The 21,500-nt window shown below is 46.1% G+C and overlaps 1 protein-coding gene across 1 annotated transcript in view; it reads right to left on the minus strand.

Moving 5' to 3' along the window:
- Positions 1-10,516, minus strand: part of ALPK2 (alpha kinase 2) — a 115,659-nt gene extending 105,143 nt beyond the window's left edge. Inside the window, exon 1 of the mRNA XM_015416890.1 lies at positions 10,440-10,516. The gene's annotated coding sequence lies outside the window, so the exon portion shown is untranslated. The remainder of the gene's footprint in view (positions 1-10,439) is intronic.
- Positions 10,517-21,500: the final 10,984 nt, after the last annotated feature.

Raw genomic sequence — 21,500 nt, forward strand, 5'->3', positions numbered from 1 at the left:
GGGCCACGCCATTTGAGGGGAAAACAAAGAGTTTCCCCCTCAAATGGCGTGGCCCTGCCCCCAGCGTGCGACGTCACTTCCGGGTGATGCACACGCGGGGGTGGGGTTTCCCCCGGGCCCCGATTTCACGGGAGCGGAAATCGGGGCTTGAAAGCAGGGGGAATTCTGCCCCCCGGGGGCATTTGGCAGCCCTAGTTAGGGCTCATTTTAAGCCCTACTAGGCAAGAGAAACTTACCCTGGCTACTTTTCGTGTTCACAGTATATTTAAACTGAACACCAATCCATCTAAAGCAGCTATGCATGCTTAATGAGAAAACCAGCACCACACCTTCCTGTGCTATGGATCCTGGCATATTAAATAAGCACAGGTAGTTACTTTGCACAGGGGAGTGGCTGTATTTAGCTAAGATGCTGTGATTCTGTGCAAGTGTGAAATTGTACAGGTGAATTCCTTGGTCTCATGGATGTCCCATTTAGATCAGGCCTAAAACCCTACCTATAACGACTTGATTCTTAAGGGATACTTGCATGAGCAAAAGGCACCTTTACGTTTCCAGTGGACTTCCTAACTGCTATAGTGCCCTGAACTATAATCTGTGACATTCTGGATGGTCTCCTGACCCTGTCCCCATTCCCAGAATGGTGGGGGTCGGGTGGGGTTCAGGAGTCAGGAAAGGCCTGTTTTGTTTGTGGGTCTTGGGATCCAGCCCCATGATGAATTAGAAAATCAATGCCAACTGTTATTTTATTCAGGATGTGAGTAGTTGGCATGTTATCTGTGTTTCACTTGCTTTTGAAAGTGGTCAAACAATATTCCGTATGTCCTATAAAAGTTTCTTTGGAGCCAACAAAGACAATAACTTCCATGTGTGTGCGTGCATGTGTGTGTGCATGCGTATACACATCATGATCACGAAACCTGGTAGGATAACCCTACCTCTTCCTTACAGCCATGTATTTTCTCCGTATTGTTTCTGGCCCCAGTTTGTTCTAAGTGGGAAGGTTTCTGGAGACTATTTTTTAAACTATTGCGCAAGGAAATGATCTATTTATCACATTTTTATCCTACTCCCCTTCAAGGAATTCAGGGCTACATACATGGGTCTCCTATTCTCCACTTTATCCTCACAACAACCCTGTGAGGAAGGTTAAGCTAAGAAAGAGCAACTAGCCCAAAGTTACCTACCAAGTCTCTGTGGCAGACTGGGGATTTGAGCCTGGATCACCCCATTCCTTTCTAGCACTCTAACCATGATATCACACAGAATGAATGGTTATCTATGTTCCACAACAAATTGCCAAGCTGATTTCAGCCTTCTGTAGATGGTGTAGTGGTTAAGAGCAGCAGACTCTAATCTGGAGAACGAGGTTTGATCCCCCACTCCTCCACATGCAGCCAGCTGGGTGACCTTGGGTCAGTCACACTTCTTTCAGAGCTCTCTCAGCCCAACCTATCTCACAGGGTTTCTGTTGTAAGGAGAGGAAAGGAAGGAGATTATAAGCCACTCTGAGTGAAGGGCAGGGTATAAATCCAACTCTCCTCCTCTTCTTCCTCCATAAGCTTCCAAAATGTGGGGAGTGCTAACTTTTTAACTGGTTTAGAAACAACAACATCAACCCAACATGTAAATTGGACTGCAGTCCAGCACGCACAGATTTTTCAACTCTGCACTAGGTACCAAAATGCATAGTTGCAGCTTTGCACAGTATACCCGACACGGCATGCTTAATGATACAAATGGAATTCGGGCCCATATGTTATCTCTTGAACTATACACACTTTGCTCATCAGCTTTCGTTAAATGCTTTTTATTTCTCTGAGTGTCTGTCCCATCCATCCCAGCAAGCTGGCACAAACCCATAAATATCAACAAAGCAGTCAGAACAGTTTGATTCCGCCTGCCCTGCTGGTTGTTACTCCATGAAAGAGCCACATCAAAACATGAATAGCATTTTAATGAAACAAACATTTGCGTAAGCTTCCTTTGCAATGCTATTTAAGCAGAGGGAGCTGATAGACACTGTTTACTGCTGATGTGATTTTTAGACTAGCCCCTGGGCAATCTGAGCACACAGGTAGGCAGGAGAGTTTGCATAATTTTTCATTTGCAAACAAACCAACCTCATTTTCACATTTGAATGAAGCTTGTGTTTCGTTACCAGCTTTATTTGTTACCTTTAAAAGCAGCATTCCTTTCAGGCTTGCAAAGAAACTATACCTGAAAAAAATAGGGGGGGGGGCAGGGAAAACAAAATAATAAAGGAAGCTGCTGCATCTGCACTTGTCATTGCTCTCACTCCTTTTGCTCTAAAGAGGCTCTGTTGGGAACTGCATTTTAACTCAACATTCTCCAAGTGTGCATGGGCTCAACAAGGTTGTGGACCCCTAGCATAGCACTTTAAAGGTCATTAACAACACTCTGAACTATGCCTAGAAACACACTAGAAGCCAGGATAGAACGAAAACATTTCTTCTTTGAGTCTCTGTTGTAAAACCTGGAGCAAGGCCTACATCATCTTATTTTTATGTTATGGTAGTAGGTATTTTAACAACTATAACGACTCCTAGATACCCCAGTCAAACAATACAGGTAAAGCAGCAGCCAATGCTATGTCCTGTCAGGGAGGGTAACTCCATGTCACCGTTTCCATTCTTCAAAAGCTGATTGAGGAATTTTTAGGGGACTTTTTAAAAAATAACTCATTGCATACAACTCTAGTTTCTAGCCTGCCTTTGGGTATCAAGCTTATGCCCTTATGGAGTCGATGCTGATACTCTAGATCACCCTATCCTGGAAAGGACTTCTAAATATTCTAAAAAAAATAAAGAGGAAATAGCTTATCCCCCTCACTCAAATTGGTAGTTCCCCATCCAGCTAGAGATACCTTCTGCATGAATAGTCAATGAATGGATCAGGATAGAACAGGCTAGAGCAGTCCCGGAAAAGACAAGTCAGCCTCTCTGGACAGACTTTCCATGATGTGGTCTATTGGCCTACTCTATGCATATGAAGACTACAGCTGCTCTTCGGGGACTCATGTGGACATGTTGAGCCTATCCCCTGATAAAGCAGTATGTAGAGGGAAATTGCTGATGGGACTCACTACATGAGAGTCCTAAATATAATTCTACTTCTCCATTTTTTCCTTATTAGAATACATTATTTTGCATCCAGGAACATGGATGTCGAATGACTGCTTACGTTCACGAGACACTTAAGGCTGTGGGACACCAAAAGACTTTCTGCTGTAAACTGGGATGTATAGTTCCTTGATAGTGTCCATGTTAGGAAAGGGCTGTGGCTCAGTGTTAGAGCATCTTTTTAGTAGTGCAGAAGGTTCCAGGTTCAATCCTCAATATCTCTAGTTAAAATTTCAAGCAGGAGGTGATGTGAAAGACCCCTCCCTGAGACCCTGGAGAGCTGTTGCCAGTTAGAGTAAATGACACTAAGGTATCACGGTCGTGATGTCCGCTGGTGCTACCAGGGACCTGGCGATATCGAACATGCTCTTGCCACAAGAGCTCAGGAGGGTGGCTCGCTTCTTCTCCTCCGTAGTGATATCGCTCGCTTCGAGGTGGAACCCGAACCTCAGCAGGTAAGCGTCCCAGTCCTCGGTTGTTGGTTCGAATGCCTCGAACTTCGGGCTATTGGCCATAGCTGCAATTGCTGCCACCGGCTCTGGTGGTGCCTGTTGCTGCTCTGCCACGGCGAGTTGCTGCTCGCTGTTGTCCGTCGTGGGGTTGGGACCAGCGGGGCTGCCTACCCGCACTAGAATCCCACCTTCGTCGCCAATTGTTAAGTCCGTGCTTAACAAAATAGCCAGAGAGTGATTTCAGCAAAACTCAGGTTTATTTCAGCTCGACGATCAACTTCTCTGACACGGTACAACTTCTCTGATAGCTTGAACCAACTTTCATTGCAGCGGTTCGGTATTTAAACAGTCCGGGCTAATGTAGCCACACCTACTATACAATTCTCAACCTATCAGGTTGTTCGCATAACAGCCCAATCACAAGCGTTCCCACCACAGACAGTTCAAATGTGATTGGACATAATACTTTCGGCGCGAATCCTTGCCGACGTCTGAAGCTTAGCATAGCTTCTCTATGGGATGATTCTACGTTCATCCTCATGCATTCAGGGCAGCATCTGAATACATCACACACATGGTTGGTTTTACTTATGAGAAATTAGTTGTATTCATTTCTGGTTTTAAATTTTTATTCTTTATTTCCCCCCCACCCTAGAGCAGGAGACCGAGGGGTGCTATCACACCAATGGCAAGATGTCATTACCGGGGGGGGGGGGGGGGGGAGGATGACTGAAAGTGACATCAGGCCACTCTAGGATTCACCAGAAACTCTATGGTTAAAAACTCTATGGTCCCCATTGGGGAGAAAAGCAGAGTACAAATGAATTAAATCAATCAACAAAATAAATGTGCTGTTTTTCCATTTAAAAGTCACAGCTTCCCATGGTTGCTTTTCATTTGAAAACAACAAGTTGTCAGGACTTCACGTATTTGCATGCAATGTACGAGTCACCACCGCAGTTGCTTAAATGAGGTTCCCAATTACTCAATGAACCTACTTCCTCACTTTCCAGCAGATGGGTGGATGATGATACTCAAGAAAGCCAAGAAGATCAGATGGCACAATTAATGCAAATGAATGCATGGCAGTAGGAATTGCCACGCCTGGCACTGAAGGAATTTTCAAATCAGGAAACATTCCCATCTGGGAAACTTTACTGAAGGAGCCAAGAACTACAGCAGTAAGAGGAATGGCAATCTGTTTTCCCTGTGACAGCAGCTTCTGTAACAAGAGAATGGCTAACACCGTAGTTAACAGAGGGAATAATAACAGTAACCCAGGCAACCACTGTCCTTCGAAGGAGGAGGCAGGGGCTATAATAACACAGCTATATAATAGCCGTAGGACCTGCAGGGGGTGACAATAAGGCTGGATTCTGGAGCCCAGCAAACAAAGCAAAAAGAGAATGTGCATTTTCACACCGCCGGCTACTTCTCACCAGGTTCTGGGCTGCTGTTTTAATCAAGTTCTGCCTGCTTTTGAACTCCCTTACTAATGCTGAGGATGGGTGCTTTGTACGTTCCATTTATGTATTTAGAAAATTTTATGTCCTTCTTTCAAAGATGTGCTTGAGGTGGTACGCAACTAAAATAACACAACCCCTCCCCAGAAAGCCATTAAAAGCAAACTGTAATAATAATAATAATAATGCCACAGTGTAAAAACACACAATTAAAAAGAAGACAGAGCCTAAAAAATAAGCCATTCAACACAGAAGACAGTCCACAGGTAGGTGGGCAAGTGATGTTATATGTTAATGTGTGACATCATTTCTGCTTTGTACCAGAAGTGATATCATGATGCTCTAGGAATTCACTCACCTCTATGTTTTTTCAGCATAGAGATGTATGATTCCTAGAGTGTCATGACAAGCCAGAAGTGACGTCATGACATCACATGTCATTACACAATGTCACTCTATGCCCCCACCCCTTGCTCCTGCTGGAGCAAAGATGCCTTGCAGGGCCTGCAGTCCAGGCGTAGGATCTTGGGCTCTGTTCCTGGGAGGGTGGCAACTCTAGACTTGCCTCACCTCTGAAGGTGGGAGCACAGAGAACAGGGCTTGTGAGGAAGGTTTTAAGTGGAGGACTATAAAAGTAAGAGGCGGTCCTTCAAGTATCATGGGCCCAAACCATTTAGAATCTTGTAGGTAAGAACCATCCAGGGGTCATTTCCTGCAGGAGCGCACAGGAGTGGAGCTCTGGCAGTAAGGAGCCCAGGGGGTGGGCACATGCAACAAGCCCTGCCCCCTGCTCCCAGCAGCCCTCAGTTGGGCCACGAGGAGCAAGAAGCAGCCAGGTAAGTTGCAGAGCCCCCCTCGGCCCGCCTTCAGGTACAAGCTCTCCCTCCTCTGTGAGGGCAGATCTGTGCATCCCCCCCCCCAATAGCTAGCAATCCAAAACAGTCCAGTGGCACCTTTAAGACCAAGTTTTGTTCAGGTACAAGCTCTCCCTCTTCTGTGAGGGCAGATCTGCATCCCCCCTCCCAATAGCTAGCAATCCAAAACAGTCTAGTGGAGCCTGAGCAGTGGGTGTTGCCTTCTGACACACTTCCGGTGATGTCAGGGAGTGTGGCATATCAAGCAAATAAGTTATGCTAATAACTTGTGCTAATGAGCTCCTGCACCTCTTTTTCTACGAAATGACCCCTGGCAACCATCACTTTGAATTGTGCTCAGGAACAAATGGGCAGCCAGTTTTCTTAATACGTAAATAAATTTTCTTGCATTTCACTGAGGTGCTTGGAAGAGAGCAGCATGATTTAGAGAAAAATAGATGCATTTTTATTTCTCCATTTGAGTACACTGGAACAGCAATTTATAATGACTATTCATATTTATATAAAGGTAAAGGGTTTCTCTTGCTCGAAAGCCAGTCAAATCCGTTTCCAAGCTGAAGAGCCAGCACTGTCCAAAGACATTTCCATGGTCATGTGGCTGGCATGACTAAACGCCGAGGCGCATGGAACACTGTTACCTTCCCACCAAAGCAGTACCTATTTATCTACTTGCAATTTCTTGCTTTCAAACTGCTGGGTTGGCAGGAGCTGGGGCCAGAGACGGGAGCTCACTCCATCACGCGGCACTCAGGTCTCGAACTGCCGAACTACAGACTTTCCGGTCTGCAGCTCAGCGTCTTAACCACTTGAGCCACCACATTTCGCTAAATGCTCATAGCTGTTCATATGCATTGTCTCAGGGCCAAACTAAACATGATGGGGGAAATCCATGTTAATTTATCCACGTGTACCTCATTTATAAAGGAAGGGATGGTGTAGGGCTCTTGGCTTATTTTGCAGAAAATGGCGCTCACAAGTGAGGAAAGCTAAATGCTTCCTTCTTTCCTGGTCTTCTCCCAGCCCAGCTCCAATTCTGGAAGTGAGCTGGGCTAGAAGGGGAAAAATCCGAAGGAAATCCCTAAGGAAAATACAACAGAGAACAATAAGGGAGGTGGAGAAGGGACAACATAAAGCTCCCCCTGCCTGCATCCTCCGTTATTCTGTATTTAGCAAAAAGAAAATCACAGATTCACAGCGTTCTCAACTAGCCTGGCCTGGGGGAAAAGTCCTGCCTCTTTAATAGAGGTGTAATAGGATACTATTTACCGGGTGATTACGTTTGCCAACCTCCAGGTGGTGCAAACCAAGAGGAGAGATCACTCGATGGAGGTAAAGATCAGAAAACAACCGTGATATATTATGCCAAAAGAAATATCTGCAGACTCATAAATTCTTATCCCATATGCAGTTTACTTTTGTTGTTGTTGTTCAGTCGCACAGTCGAGTCCGACTCTTTGCGACCCCATGGACCAAATCCCGCCAGGCCCTCCTGTCTTCTGCCGTCCTCTGAAGTTGGCTCAATTTCATGTTCGTTGCATCTATGACACTGTCTAACCATCTCATCCTTTGCCGTCCCCGTCTTCTTTGACCTTCAATCTTTCCCAGCATCAGGGTCTTCTCCAGTGAGTGCTCCCTTCTCATTGGGTGGCCAAAGTATTTGAGCTTCAGTTTCATTATCTGGCCTTCCAGGGAACAGTCAGGGTTGATTTCTTTTAGGATTGACTGATTTGATCTTCTTGCAGTCCAAGGGACTCTCAAGAGTCTTCTCCAGCAATGCAGTTTACTGGAGCTAATCAATTCCTCAGGAATCATTCATAATGATGCCATCAACACAACGGACTATGCATATCAAGTCTCGTTTCGTTCACAACTTTGTCAGAGTGTGTAGCATTAAAATTTCGATATAGTTAATTCGTTTAGCAAGCGCTATGGCAAAATCTCTTAGAACCAGTCATCAATTCACTGGCGTGGTGCCAGTGGACAAGAATTTATGAGTCTGCAGATATTTCTTTTGGCATAATATATCATGGTTGTTTTACTCATCTTAACCCCCAGGCGGTATCTGGAGATTTCCTGGCATCACAACCAATGTTCCCTCTAAGCTGTGGAGTCTTGTGAGCAAAAATTCTACTTTGTGAGCTCCGGGCATTAAAGTTGTGAGCGAGCGATTTGGCTACTGCATAAATTAGTTTGCTCTGGAGCCATCCCTTCCTGAGCGAAGGCAAAAATGTGTGAGCCGGAAGCTAAAAAACTGTGAGCTAGCTCAACTAACTCAGCTTAGAGGGAACAGTGATCACAACTGATCTCCATGCAACAAAGATCACTTCACGTGTAGAAAAATGGCCAGTCTGGAAGGTGGACTGAAAAGTACTCGGAAACGTTGAGTGATTCAGCAGGGAGTACTTTATTAGAGCAAGAACAAGACAGAAGATCCCGGCACGCAGGCCGGTATATATACACCACCAAGACACACCCCCTGGTCACCCTATAGGTTATTTACAGTGGCCGAGAGTCCCATTGGCTCTCGGCCGCGGACCTGGCCCTCTGGTTGGTGCGGGCTAGGATCCGCTCCGCTATTGTTCTACAGGAACGAAGCTCTGGGGTTGTGCTTGACCGCATGGCCCAACGGTCGCGCACGTGGTAATGGCGGATACATTACATGGACTCTGAGAGCCAGTTTGGTGTAGTGGTTAAGAGCGGCGGGACTGTAATCTGGAGAACTGGGTTTGATTCCCCACTCTTCCACATGAAGCCAGTTGGGTGACCCTGCGTCAGTCACAGCTCTCTCAGAGCTCTCTCAGCCCCACCTACCTCACAGGGTGTCTGTTGTGGGGAGAGGAAGGGAAGGAGATTGTAAGCCGCTCTGAGACTCTGAGTGACGGTTGGGGTATAAATCCTCCTCCTCTTCCTCTTCTTCTATTATACCCCACTGAGGTCCCTCCCCTCCCCAAATTTCACCTGCCTCAGGCTCCACCCCCCAAATCTCCAGATATTTCCCAACCGGGAGCTGGTAATCCATTTTGATCAGAAAAGCGAGTAGTGGCTGCTTCAATCACCCCCCTAGGGTTGCCAGCCTCCAGGTAGGGCCTGGAGATCTCCCGCTTTTCCAACTGATCTCCAGCTGACAGAGATCAGCTGCCCTGGAGAAAATGGCTGCTTTGAAGGGCGGACTCTACGGCACTGTACCATGCTGAGGCCCCTCCCCTCCTCAACCCCCACCCTCTCCTGGATCCACCCCCAAAGTCTCCAGGTATTTTCCAACCCACAGCTGGCAACCCTACCCCCCCCCCAATTTATTTATTTCATGGAGTTATATCCTGTTCTTTAAAACACGTACAAGGTGATAAACCATGCTCAATTAAAACAATAAAAAACCTAAAACCAGTAATAAAACTGCTCTGAAAGGCTACATTTCAGAGGGGAAACCCCCTTCTGGAGTCTGACCATGCATCTGTCTTCCTTCAGCTCTTAGTGGTGGATAGAAATGGGACATGTGGCATGCCGGTGTTTTACAGCATAAACACTGTCACACTGCTCTAAGACCATGGAAGTCAATGGGATTACTCTGAGCCTTAGCCAAGCCAGTGGAATTTTTCTACAAACCCTTCTTGCTGTGTATGATTTAAACTACATATGATCTCCCCCAGTCCTCCCCCAGTCATGACAAATGGCAATAATTGTGGCTCCAGTAAAAAGTACACATGCTTTTAATTAACAACACAGCAGGTTGATTGCCATGGTGGTTTGTGGGGGGGGGGAGTCCAAATGCATCATCAGTGCAAGGCTTCTATTACAACTAACAAAAACATCACAAAGTAATAACTTTTGCATTCACCCATAACTCTTTTGAGAAACTCAGAGAAACAGTTGCTCGCTTTGTGTTACCTAATAGAAGGTATTCTGCGGCTGTTGCTTTTAATTAAAAAGAGGAGCTAATGAAATCTGGGCGATCACAGACACATGCTGATCCTGACACAATCTATTTTTAAATGTTCATCAAGTAACAGATCTATTTAACGTGTGCAGTTTCTTCGGTCCACGTTTTGGGTATGTACGCATTATATATCTATCTATATTTTAGACATGTGAGCGCGTATTAGCAGAGACATACGCTCATTTCTCAGATATTTCCTATAATTAGGCAGATAAACTACGTATTAAGACCTCACTGTCGTTAGGAATATTGATTATATAGATCGGAGATGTCTTTCATGCAGAGACCCGACGGATTATTCGTTTCTTCATCGACATTCATGTAAAAAATTAAGGGACGTCAAAGGTATTTTAGGGTACTACCCAAAACAATGAAGCTAGCAAAGCTTAGTAATGATATATATGTTTAATTTATCACAGGTGGGGCTTAAATAATGAATAGCTGTGCTTGTTCATCATGCTGTTTAAAGTGCTCTAGAAATATGAAAACAGGACAGAGAGGGGGGGGGATGGCTGTTTACATGCCATCTTAAGGAAACAGAACAAACAAGCTTCTTATTTCTATATACTCACAGTGGAATGCTCTTAATAGAATGGCTGACATGAAGTAGAAAAGATTGATGGCTTCTTCCTCTTTTGTAGTGTGGCTCTTAGACAAAAGAGGGCTGCATGTAATTCCCACTTGTGGCAAGCATGGCCGAAAAGATAAGTCTTGTTTTGCAGGGGCTCATGGTATCACTGTATATCTGGTACGGATAGTTGTTTCATCACACTGTAGCAGGTGCCTCTTCCCAAGGACATCGGGATGGGAAATGTTTGGGCCTGGCCTTTGGATCACATCACACGCGTCTGTTTTAATTGGGGGGGGGGGAGTTCAGGTGCCAAGGCATGTTTGAGGCAAAGAATGCAGTTTTAACTCCTAGGCATGTTCTTAATGCTTTCTTAAGTAAAAACCAGGAGCTGCGGTGGCTCAAGTGGTTAAGACGCTGAACTGCAAGCTGTGGAAGGTCAGTAGTTCAGCAGTTCGAGACCCGGGTGCCGCATGATGGAGTGAGCTCCCATCTCTAGTTCCAGCTCCTGCCAACCTAGTAGTTCGAAAGCAAGAAATTGCAAGTAGATAAATAGGGACCACTTCGGTGGGAAGGTAACAGCGTTCCGTGCGCCTTGGTGTTTAGTCATGCTGGCCACATGACCACGGAAACGTCTTCGGACAGCGCTGGCTCTTCGGCTTTGAAACGGAGATGAGCACCGCAACCCTAGAGTCGGATTCGACTGGCTTTCGAGCAAGGGAACCTTTACCTTTTTAAGTAAAAACCACAAGCTTTTCATTCCCTCAGCATCTCCAGTCGCCCTTGATGGTTCAGCAGAGGCCCTTGTTGGAGACGGATGGGAATGACTGAGGAAATATTATTCATGTAAGAAATTAGACAGGTGGCAGCACAAACGCAAGAACCCACAGGCTGCCGCATACCTACACTATATAGGCCCCCTCAGAGGTCCGTATCGGCCCAGGGCACTTCCAGATTCGGAGGCTCCTAGTCATAAAAAGTTTTTTAAAAGATGACACGTGATGTCCATAAAAGCAAGTTATGCAATTTATCAAACGCCAAAAAATTAACATGTCTAAATTGGAAGGCCCCCTAAAATTTGAAGTCCTGAGCAAATAGCCTTCCTGGCCCTGGGTTGTCAACCTCCAGGTGGGGCCTGGAGATCTCCTGGAATCACAACTGCTTTCCAGATAACGGAGATCAGTTCCTCTAGAGAAAATGGCTGCTTTGGAAGGTGGGCTCTATGGCATTATACCCTGCTGAGGTCCCACCCCACACTCCCGTGTCCACCCCCAGACACCAAGGAAACTATTATACCCTACTTGGCCTCTCCTCTTATTGGCCCCGCTACTGTGTTGAGCTGCCAAGCCCCAAGTGGGGGCGTGATGTCTCCCTCCCACCCACCTCCAGCTCCTGTTACACATATACCCCGCCCTTCACTACCCAAAGGAGTCTCAGAGCTTACAATCTCCTTTCCCTTCGCCTTCCCACAACAGACACCCTTGACAGAACAGCTCTGAAAGAACTTGTGACTGACCCAAGGTCACACCAGCAGCTGCATGTGGAGGAGTGGGGAATCAAACCCAGTTCTCCCAGATTAGAGTCCACGCTCTTAACCACTACACCAAAATAGCTCTCGGTGGGATAATCTTTTTTTTTAAAGGCAGCCTAGAATTCCTGGCAATTCCTAGCAATTCCCTGTGCCACGTCTGGGTTTCTATCAGAAGTGACATAATGTCACAGCCAGTGTCATCCCCCCCCCCCATTTCTCCGCCCTCAGCCCTCACACTACTTGTCATGGAGTAAGCCTCTCTCGAACTCAGTGGGATTTACATCTGAGTATGCGTTTTAAGATTGCACTACCTAGATTGTTAGATGGCAGGACTAAAGGCCAATTTATGTAGGCCACGCTGCTGCCAGAAAAGCTGTTATCTGCATAGCTCCTGTGCTGTCAATAGCCTTCGAGCAATTCTTGGCCCCGGGCAGGAGTTGAATCTTTCAAACGCGATGGAGCTTCTGAGCCGGAAAGGGCTTTTCGGCATTGGAATCACATCTACTTAGACTCCTTTTTTTATTAGGAAAGTGACTTCTTCTGTATGACTTTCCTCAGGAAATTAAAAGTTAACCGTTCCCAGCATGAAATGGAGAAAACCAAGTGCGGGGTAATTGCTTTAATTACAGCATGGGTGGATAAAACAGAGACCAAAGTTTTTACCTTGGATGTAGGGTGGTAGAGTGAGTGTGTCTGGTTTCACATAGAGGCTTTTCACCACTGAGACTCCAGGATGCCATCCTCCAGGTGGGACCTGGGGATCCCCTGGAATTCAGCTCAGCTCCAGACTACAGAGATCGGTTCCCTTGGGAGAACCGAGGGTGGACTCTATGGCAATGTACCCCACTGAGGTCCCTGTCCTCCCCAGGCTCCATCTCCAAATCTCCAGGAATTTTCCAGCCTGGATCTGGCAACACTATACCCCCATCTCCAGCCAGTGGCCGGGGGAACTGGCAACCCTACTGAGGGTCTTTTATTTTATTTTCAAGCAACCATATGACATCATGCTCTAATTATCGCCAGGTTTTCTCCTGCTGTGCTCCAATTTTTCCCAACCCTGGTTTGATACCATTTTTGAGGGGGAAATCAGTAAAAGCATTGATTGTATGCCACGTGCATGAAAAAGGTGCCCAATGTAGCCTGAAAAATCTGCTTTTCCACCTTCCTATCATTGTAAATTTTGTAACAACCAATTTGAAGAAGAGTTCTGGTGGTCTCCAAAGCTTGTGGAATGTGCTGAGGTCAATTTGGTTGGTCCTATGAAAAGGTATTACACGGACTTAATTATTGTTTTTCAAGTAATCTTTGGCCAGTCACTCTCTGTCAGCCTAACCTACTTCAGAGGATAGTTTTCAGGTGGGTAACTGTGTTGGTCGGCAGTAGAAGAGCGCCGTAAAGACCAACAAAATTTTCAGATACAAGCTTTTGAGAGTCAAAGCTCCCATGTCAGGTACCAGTATCGGAGAAAGGGAAATCTGACTCTTGGTGTAGTGGTTAAGTGCACGGACTCTAATCTGGGAGAACCGGGTTTGATTCCCCACTCCTCCACTTGCACCTGGCTGGATGACCTTGGGCAAGCCGTAGTTCTGATAAGAGCTGTCCTTGAAAAAAAGCAGTTTCTGTCAGAGCTCTCTCAGCCCCACCTACATCACAGGGTGTCTGTTGTGGGGAGGGGAAGGGAAAGGAGTTTGTAAGCCGCTCTGAGACACCTTTGGGTTGTGAAGGGCGGGGTATAAATCCATTCTCTTCTTCTTCTTCTTCTTCTTCTTCTTCTTCTTCTTCTTCTTCTTCTTCTTCTTCTTCTTCTTCTTCTTCTTCTTCTTCTTCTTCTTCTTGAAATCTCATATCCTGGAAATCTTGTTGGTCTTTAAATTGCTGCTGGACTTGACTCTAGCTCTTCTACAGACTTTGGGCACTCAGTGTCAATTTGCTGTAGCGACCTCAGCAGGGTGTGACACCAAGTCCACCATTTTCTCCAGAGGAACTGATCTCTGCTACCTGAAGAGCAGTTGTGATTTTGAATGATCTCCAGCCCTCACCTGGAGATTGGCAACAATGGTTCCCCATGAGGGACTGGCTGGTTTGGAGGGTGGCGTCTATGGCATTGTACCTGTCTGAGGCCCCACCCCTCCTCAAACCCCACCCTCTCCAGGCTCGACCCCTCACATCTCCAGGAATTTTCCAACCTGGAGTTGGCAACCCTATCTCCTTCCCAGTCAACCATCAACATACCTTTATCTGCCACTCTGACTTCAGCTTTCCATCTCCTCTCCCCTCTCTCCCGGAGAGCAGTTGTAATTCTGAGTGATCTCCAGCCCCCACCTGGAGATTGGCAACAATGGTTCCCGCTGAGGGAATGGCTGGTTTGGAGGGTGGAGTCTATGGCATTGTACCTGTCTGAGGCCCCACCCCTCCTGAAACCTCACCCTCTCCAGGCTCCATCCCTCAAATCTCCAGGAATTTCCCATCTGGAGTTGGCAACCTTATCTCCTTCCCAGCCAATCATCAACCTACCTTTATTTCCCACTCACCTTTAAGCTTTCCACCACCACCTGCAGCCTCTACCGTGCTCTGAAGCCCTGAACTGAAGCCCTGACTGCTACGTCACATTGGCTGTCATACAGGGGCCATCTCAGCAGGATATAAGGACACAGAGTCCACCGTTTTCTCCAGGGGAACTGATCTCTGCCATCTGGAAAGCAGTTGTAGTTCTGAGTGATCTTCAGCCCTCACCTGGAGATTGGCAACAATGGTTTCTCCCAACAGGCACTAAGGGTACCTCAGAACACATTTTACCTCAGAACAGCAACAGCAAACTGCTTAGAATGTTAGAGGCAAAGACCAATGAGGCCACATATTCAAACTACCTCGGTGCTCCGAGGCAAAGGCCAATCAGGCCACATATGCAAATAACCTCTGTGTTCTGACTGGCTATGGGGGGGGAGAGGAACACCAAACTGTTTAGAATGTTGGAGGCGAGACTCAGGCAACGCAGCCAATGGATAGGGACAGCTTCTGAGTGACAGATCACGGAGCCAAAGGCTGTGGGCGCCGTCTGGAATGTTCAGCAGCGTGCCACCACCAACAGAGAATTATTATATAGAGAGATATCATCGGACGTATCTTTTCCCAGGTTGTCAATAATGATCTTCTTATCAAATGATTTTAAAAATATTTATGTCCAGAAGCTTTCCCATACTATAGGAACGTGGCCACAGTTTGTTGAATACTTTTTAATAGGACCACCCAAATTGACCTCAGAACATTCTGGAAACACCAGAACCCTTCATCAGAGTCATAGATCCAGAGGAGTTAGCCGTGTTAGTCTGTTGCTGCAACGCAGTTAAAAGCCTAGTAGCACCTTTAAGACTAACAAACTTTATTGTGGCATAAGCTTTCGAGAAACACAACTCTCTTCATCAGATGCATGGAGGGTATGAAGAAACTAGCCAGAGATATATAGGTGGTAAGGGGAGGGGGGAGAGGATGCAGAAAGTGCCATGTAAATGCAAAACTGTTGCAAAAGTCATGAAAAAGGTAGAATGCACAATTGGCTGGGTGTGACCCCTTCGTTCTATAGATGAATCTGAAGGGAATACCTGAAAGGCAAGCTACTTCTGGTAATGAGATAAGCATCCAAAGTCCCTATTCAATCCAAGACATATAAATTCCAATTCAGCAGCTTCCCATTGGATTTTGGTTTTGAAATATTTCTGTTGAACTATGGTGACCTTTAAGTCCTTGATGGAATGTCCTGGTAGATTGAAATGTTCTCCTACTGGTTTCTGGATATTGCCATTTTTTATGTCGGATTCGTGTCCATTTATTCTTTTGACCACCTAGCAGTTCGAAAGCAAGAAATTGCAAGTAGATAAATCGGTACCACTTTGGTGGGAAGGTAACAGTGTTCCGTGCGCCTCAGCGTTTAGTCATGCCAGCCACATGACCACATCTTCAGACAGTGCTGGCTCTTCGGTTTGAAAACAGAGATAAGCACTGCCCCCTAGAGTCAGATTCGACTGGCTTTCGAGCAAAGGAAACCTTTACCTTTTTATTCTTTTGTGTAGAGGTTGGCTGGTTTGTCCTATGTACAGAGCAGAGGGGCATTGTTGGCACATGAGAGCATATATCACATTGGAGGATGAGTAGCTGTAAGAGCCAGAGATTGTGTAGTTGATGCCACTGGGTTCTGTAATTGTATTTTCTGGGTAGATACGTGGGCAGAGTTGGCATCTGAGTCTGTTGCAGGGTCTGGTTCCTGTGTTGGTGGTTTCGGTAGATGGTTCATGGTTGTTAGTGAGAAGTCGTTTGAGGTTGGGGAGCTGTCTGTAGGCAAGGAGAGGTCTTCCACCCAGGGCTCGTGAGAGAGAGAGGCATCATTTTCTAGGATGGGCTGCAGATCACTGATGATATGTTGGACTGGCCAGTTTCTCCGTACCCTCCGTGATGTGTTTCTCGAAAGTTTATGCTACAATAAAGTTTGTTAGTCTTAACATTGCTACCGGTCTTTTAACTATTTTTCTTCATCAGACTGGTTGTTACAAAATTTAAAATGACAGAAAGGTGGGAAAGTATGACATGGGGAAAATGCACATTAAACTTATACTGAAACAAAATGTTCAGTTCTGTCATTACCAGTATCTGAAGAAGAGATCAGTGACTTAAGAAAGCTCATACCCAGCCACAAGTTTTGTTGAGTCTTTATGGTACTATGCACCCCAAATGTGAGGAGATGTGAGGTTTCCCTCCAGAGGTATAGCTTAGTGGTTCAGCCCCCCACCCAAGCTATAGGCTGGAAATGCCCAGTATAAAGTTCAGTGTATCCAGGAACGTTCATCACATTTTTCTCCCACCCATCTTCTAAGCCTTATTTATCGATATGTTTGTATTCCACATTTTTAAAAAAGTTTATTTTTATTACCATTTTTGCCAACAAACAAAACAGAATATAAACAGAGCAACAGTGCCATAGATCAGTCCAGAATCATAAAAACAATATAAGGAAAATTAAGAACAGTGGGTGCGTTCAGATGGGGCATTTATAGATTTATAGTCAGTATATATGCCAGTTGGAATCGGTGTACTTATGGGCGATCACACGGTGAATATCTGCCTTCCGTCCCTAACCATTGCAAACAGCCTTTAAACCGTTGTATTCTGCTACTAGGTCCTCAAGTGGTGGTATCCTGAGTGCTCTGGTTCCAGCAGCATTATCCCCGTCTGATCACTCTCTGGCAGTGTCTAGCCACTTCTGTTCAGAAGCCCAAGGCTTCCGCTTTTCGGCCGCCATTTTTTGTTAGTAGGCGATGTGCGCTTAGGCGAAGCTTCGCCCCGTTGTTCATAATAATTTTTAAAATGTGCCTAGTGTAAGGCTTTAGACGAGTCCGGGACCTCACGGAGGCCAGTTTCGGAGTAAAAATTTAAAGGGACGTCTTTGCTTCAGGGCATGCTTTTCGGGACGGGGTGTTCTGCGCCTGCGCAAAGATCTCAACTCTGTGGATGGCTGCCTATGCGCATGCGCAAAATGTAAAAAAAAATATTTTAAACTGCTGACGTGTGAACGGGCATATCACGATGTGCTGCGCAGTCAGGAGGTGAGTGTGATCGCGTTTCTTCCAGATCAAACTGCTCCGGTTACAACCGGAGCAGTTTATGCTGGCTGAAATGGCGCGTCTGAACGCACCCCTTGTGTGATAATTGTAAAGCAGGTAAGTACAAACAGCCAACATTTCAACCCAATTTACATCATTTTAATCTGTGAAGAGCAGATATTCTCGGAAATACAAATCTATTCAGTGCTCAAATATAGCAGGGCAGTCAAAAATAAATCAGATTTGGGGTAGTAAACAAAAACATTCCAGGCAGTTAATGGCTCATAAAACGTCTGAGACCCTGGAGAGCCATTCTAGAAGGGGGCCTTGGCTCAGTGGTAGAGCATGTGTTTGGCTTGCAGAAGGTCCAGCATCTCCAGTTAAAAGATCTGGCAGTAGGTGATGTGAAAGATCTCTGCCTGAAACCCTGGAGAGCCCTTCTAGGAGGGGGCCTTGGCTCAGTGGTAGAGCATCTGCTTGACATGCAGAAGGTCCCAGGTTCAATCTCCAGGTAAAAGATCTGGCAGTAGGTGATGTGAAAGACCCCTGCCTGAGACCCTGGAGAGCTCTTCTAGGAGGGGGCTTTGGCTCAGTGGTAGGGCATCTGCTTGGCTTGCAGAAGGTCCCAGGTTCAATCCTCAACATCTGCAGTTAAAAGGATCAAGTGGTGACTGATGCAAAAGACCCCTGCCTGAGACCCGGGGAGCCCTTCTAAGAGAGGGCTGTGGCTCAGTGGTAGAGCATATGCTTGGCGTGCAGAAGGCCCCAGGTTCAATCCCCGGCATCTCCAATTAAAAGATCTGGCAGTAGGTGATGTGAAAGACCTCTGCCTGAGACCCCGGAGAACAGCGGCCAGTCTGAGTAGACCATTCTGACTTTGAAACCAAGGGTCTGATTCAGAATAAGGCAGCTTCATGTGGGTTCATGTATTCTGCTTATCTCTTGCCATGAAAACTGCATGGTCCTGGGGTCGCCATGAGTCAGTTGCGATGACAGCACACAATTACTATTAAGGTAGCAGGGGGTTGATAAAAGGAGAATTGGAACGGCTAAATCTTATAAGGATATTTAGGGAAAGCTGAGGAGAACAGAGAACTGTAAGAAATGAAGCATAGCTGATGACCATCTGTGGGGGGACAGCTAAAGAGCAGATCTATCTTTCCGTCAGCGACCTCTTAGCATTGGAACCTATGGAATAAGGAGCCAGTGTTTCTGAGCCCACAAAAAGTGTTTTTCCTTCACAGCTGAGTACCTAATCCGGCACACACATCTTCTGGGATAGCTTAAAGGTCTTCCAGGTCAGAAGATTGGATACTGGCCAGCCTAAGACACAGCATTTCTAAATTTAGAAATGAAGCAGCGGCCAGAGACTGAAGGAGGAACAAGTTGTGGGGGGGGGGGGATCTGCAGGGGTCGTACCAGATGTCTCCCGCAAACAGGTGATACAAAATCACATGACGATCCGAGGCACAATATTATAGCTTGTCAATATGTCTTGCCAGTATGAGTGGGCCTTGTGAATAAGTAAGACGGAACGGAGCCTATGAGGATATTTGTGCATACGTGCCATTGAGCAGAAGACAGCATGGTAATTTTATATATGTGACACTCTGGGCAGAAGGGAAAGGGCATTAAAGCCTACGGGGGCAGAAGTAGGCGGAAGAATACGTATCCAGGAAATATGAGATCCAGCTTAATGCAGTGATCAGTGTCAGATTAGGCCCAGGTTCAACAGCCAGTTTGATGTAGTGGTTAGGAGCATGGACTCTGATCTGGGAGAACCAGGTTTGTTTCCCCACTTCTTCACATGCAGCTGCTGGTGTGACCTTGGGTCAGTTACAAGTTCCTTCAGAGCTGTTCTCTCAGGAGCAGTTCTTGAAAGAGCTCTCTCAGCCCCACTTACCTCACAGGGTGTCTGTTGTGGGGAAGGGAAAGGAGATTGTAAGCCGCTCTGAGACTCCTTCCGGTAGCGAAGGGTGGGGTATAAATCCAATCTCTTCTTTTTCTATTTTACTGCAGCTGCAGTTAGTTATAATACAGTGCCTGTATGTAAGTGCATACTGATTTCATTGCTTAGAAGCCTGCATTTCAAGTCAGCTAGAAGGTACCACTTTGGTGGGAAGATAACAGCATTCCATGCGCCTTGGTGTTTAGTCATGCCGGCCACATGACCACGGAAATGTCTTCGGACAGCGATGGCTCTTCGGCTTTGAAATGGAGATGAGCCTTTCTGATAAGGCACATGGATTCGACTGGCTTTCGAGCAAGGGAACCTTTACCTTTAGAAGTTTTGTAGACTATTATCACAGTCAATTTTGTGAACTCGGCAGGGTGAGTTCAATTTATTTGAGTTTATCTGCATGTAATTTCTTTGCAATGGGTTACTTACTTGAAGTCTTCATTTATAGCTCTTTTGGAAGATGGCCTGAAGAAAGGAAATACTGAAACATTATTAAAGCGTCATTTGACTTATCATGTCTCTATTGGCAAGCTCCTATCTGGATCAGAATTAGAAGCCCTCACGTTTTCGTATCTGCTCACGGAAGACAGAAGGGCTTTTGGGAACACTGAGGTCTTCTTTTCTTGGCGTCCTTCCTGGCTTATCTGCTTCAGCCTGGAGCTAGGGAGTTTTCTGATAAGGCACATGGAACTTAGCTCTGGGCAGACTCAGCGGGGCCAGGTGCTCTATCTTGCATAGAAAGTTATTTGTTTAGAGGACACTACCTTCTCTTCTCAAGTGTCTTTCAGCTGAGGAACTTGTAATTTCAAAACATACATTCCATTCCACTATTTTCTGAATGTACCTGAAAGAACCTTTGAGGATTAAAAAAAAAAGTACTCTCATTACTTCTATTCTAAATCTCTTCTGCTTGGGCTAAATACTAAAAATCAAACTCTTACTAAAACACAGTGACAGCCAGCATGATACATGTCAAGAGAAATGTCAGAAGTCACAATCATAAATCACATTCACTGGTCCCCTGTCCTACACATTCGACAGTGACAAGATAGCTCAAAACATCAGTCATTTATGAGCAAGGAGACGAGGCGAACCACCAACAACTTCAGCTAACATACAAAACTGGAAACTGAAACGAGAGCGCCACCCGACAGGACGAAACTAAATCACATAGATATTAGGGGAGGAGTAGACTGTTCCACTACATTTGTTGTTGTTCAGTTGCACAGTCGAGTCCGACTCTTCGCGACCCCATGGACCAGGTCACGCCAGGCCCTCCTGTCTTCTGCTGTCCTCTGAAGTTCGCTCAATTTCATGTTCGTTGCATCTATGACACTGTCTAACCATCTCATCCGTTGCCGTCCCCGTCTTCTTTGACCTTCAATCTTTCCCAGCATCAGGGTCTTCTCCAGTGAGTGCTTCCTTCTCATTGGGCGGCCAAAGTATTTGAGCTTCAGTTTCATTATCTGGCCTTCCAGGGAACAGTCGGGGTTGATTTCTTTTAGGATTGACTGAATTGATCTTCTTGCAGTCCAAGGGACTCTCAAGAGTCTTCTCCAGCACCGTAGTTCAAAAGAATCTATTCTTCCGTGCCCGGCCTTCCTTATAGTCCAACTCTCGCAGCCATACATGACTACTGGGAATATCATTGCATACCACTACATACATACAATTAAAAATACCACAGTAATAGCAGACCTCCAGGTGGCACCTGGAGGCTGGCAGCCCTATTCCCAGCGCTGGCAGCCCTATAATCTCGGGAGATCTCCAGGTGCCACCTGGAGGTTGGCAAGCCCTAGTCTTAAGCCTAGCGAAGGCGTCCTCTTGCAGAAGGATCAAAATGGGTAGCCGCGTTAGTCTGCCCATAGCAGCAGAGAAAAGAGCAAGAGCTCCAGCAGCACCTTAAAGACTAACAAAATTTGTGGCAGGGGAGGCGCTTCGGTGAGTCACCGCTCACTTCTCCAGATACCTTGCAGAACGGGG

Source organism: Gekko japonicus, unplaced genomic scaffold, assembly GCF_001447785.1.
Source record: "Gekko japonicus isolate JY-2015 unplaced genomic scaffold, Gekko_japonicus_V1.1 scaffold278, whole genome shotgun sequence".
In the NCBI taxonomy this organism is placed as follows: domain Eukaryota; kingdom Metazoa; phylum Chordata; class Lepidosauria; order Squamata; family Gekkonidae; genus Gekko; species Gekko japonicus.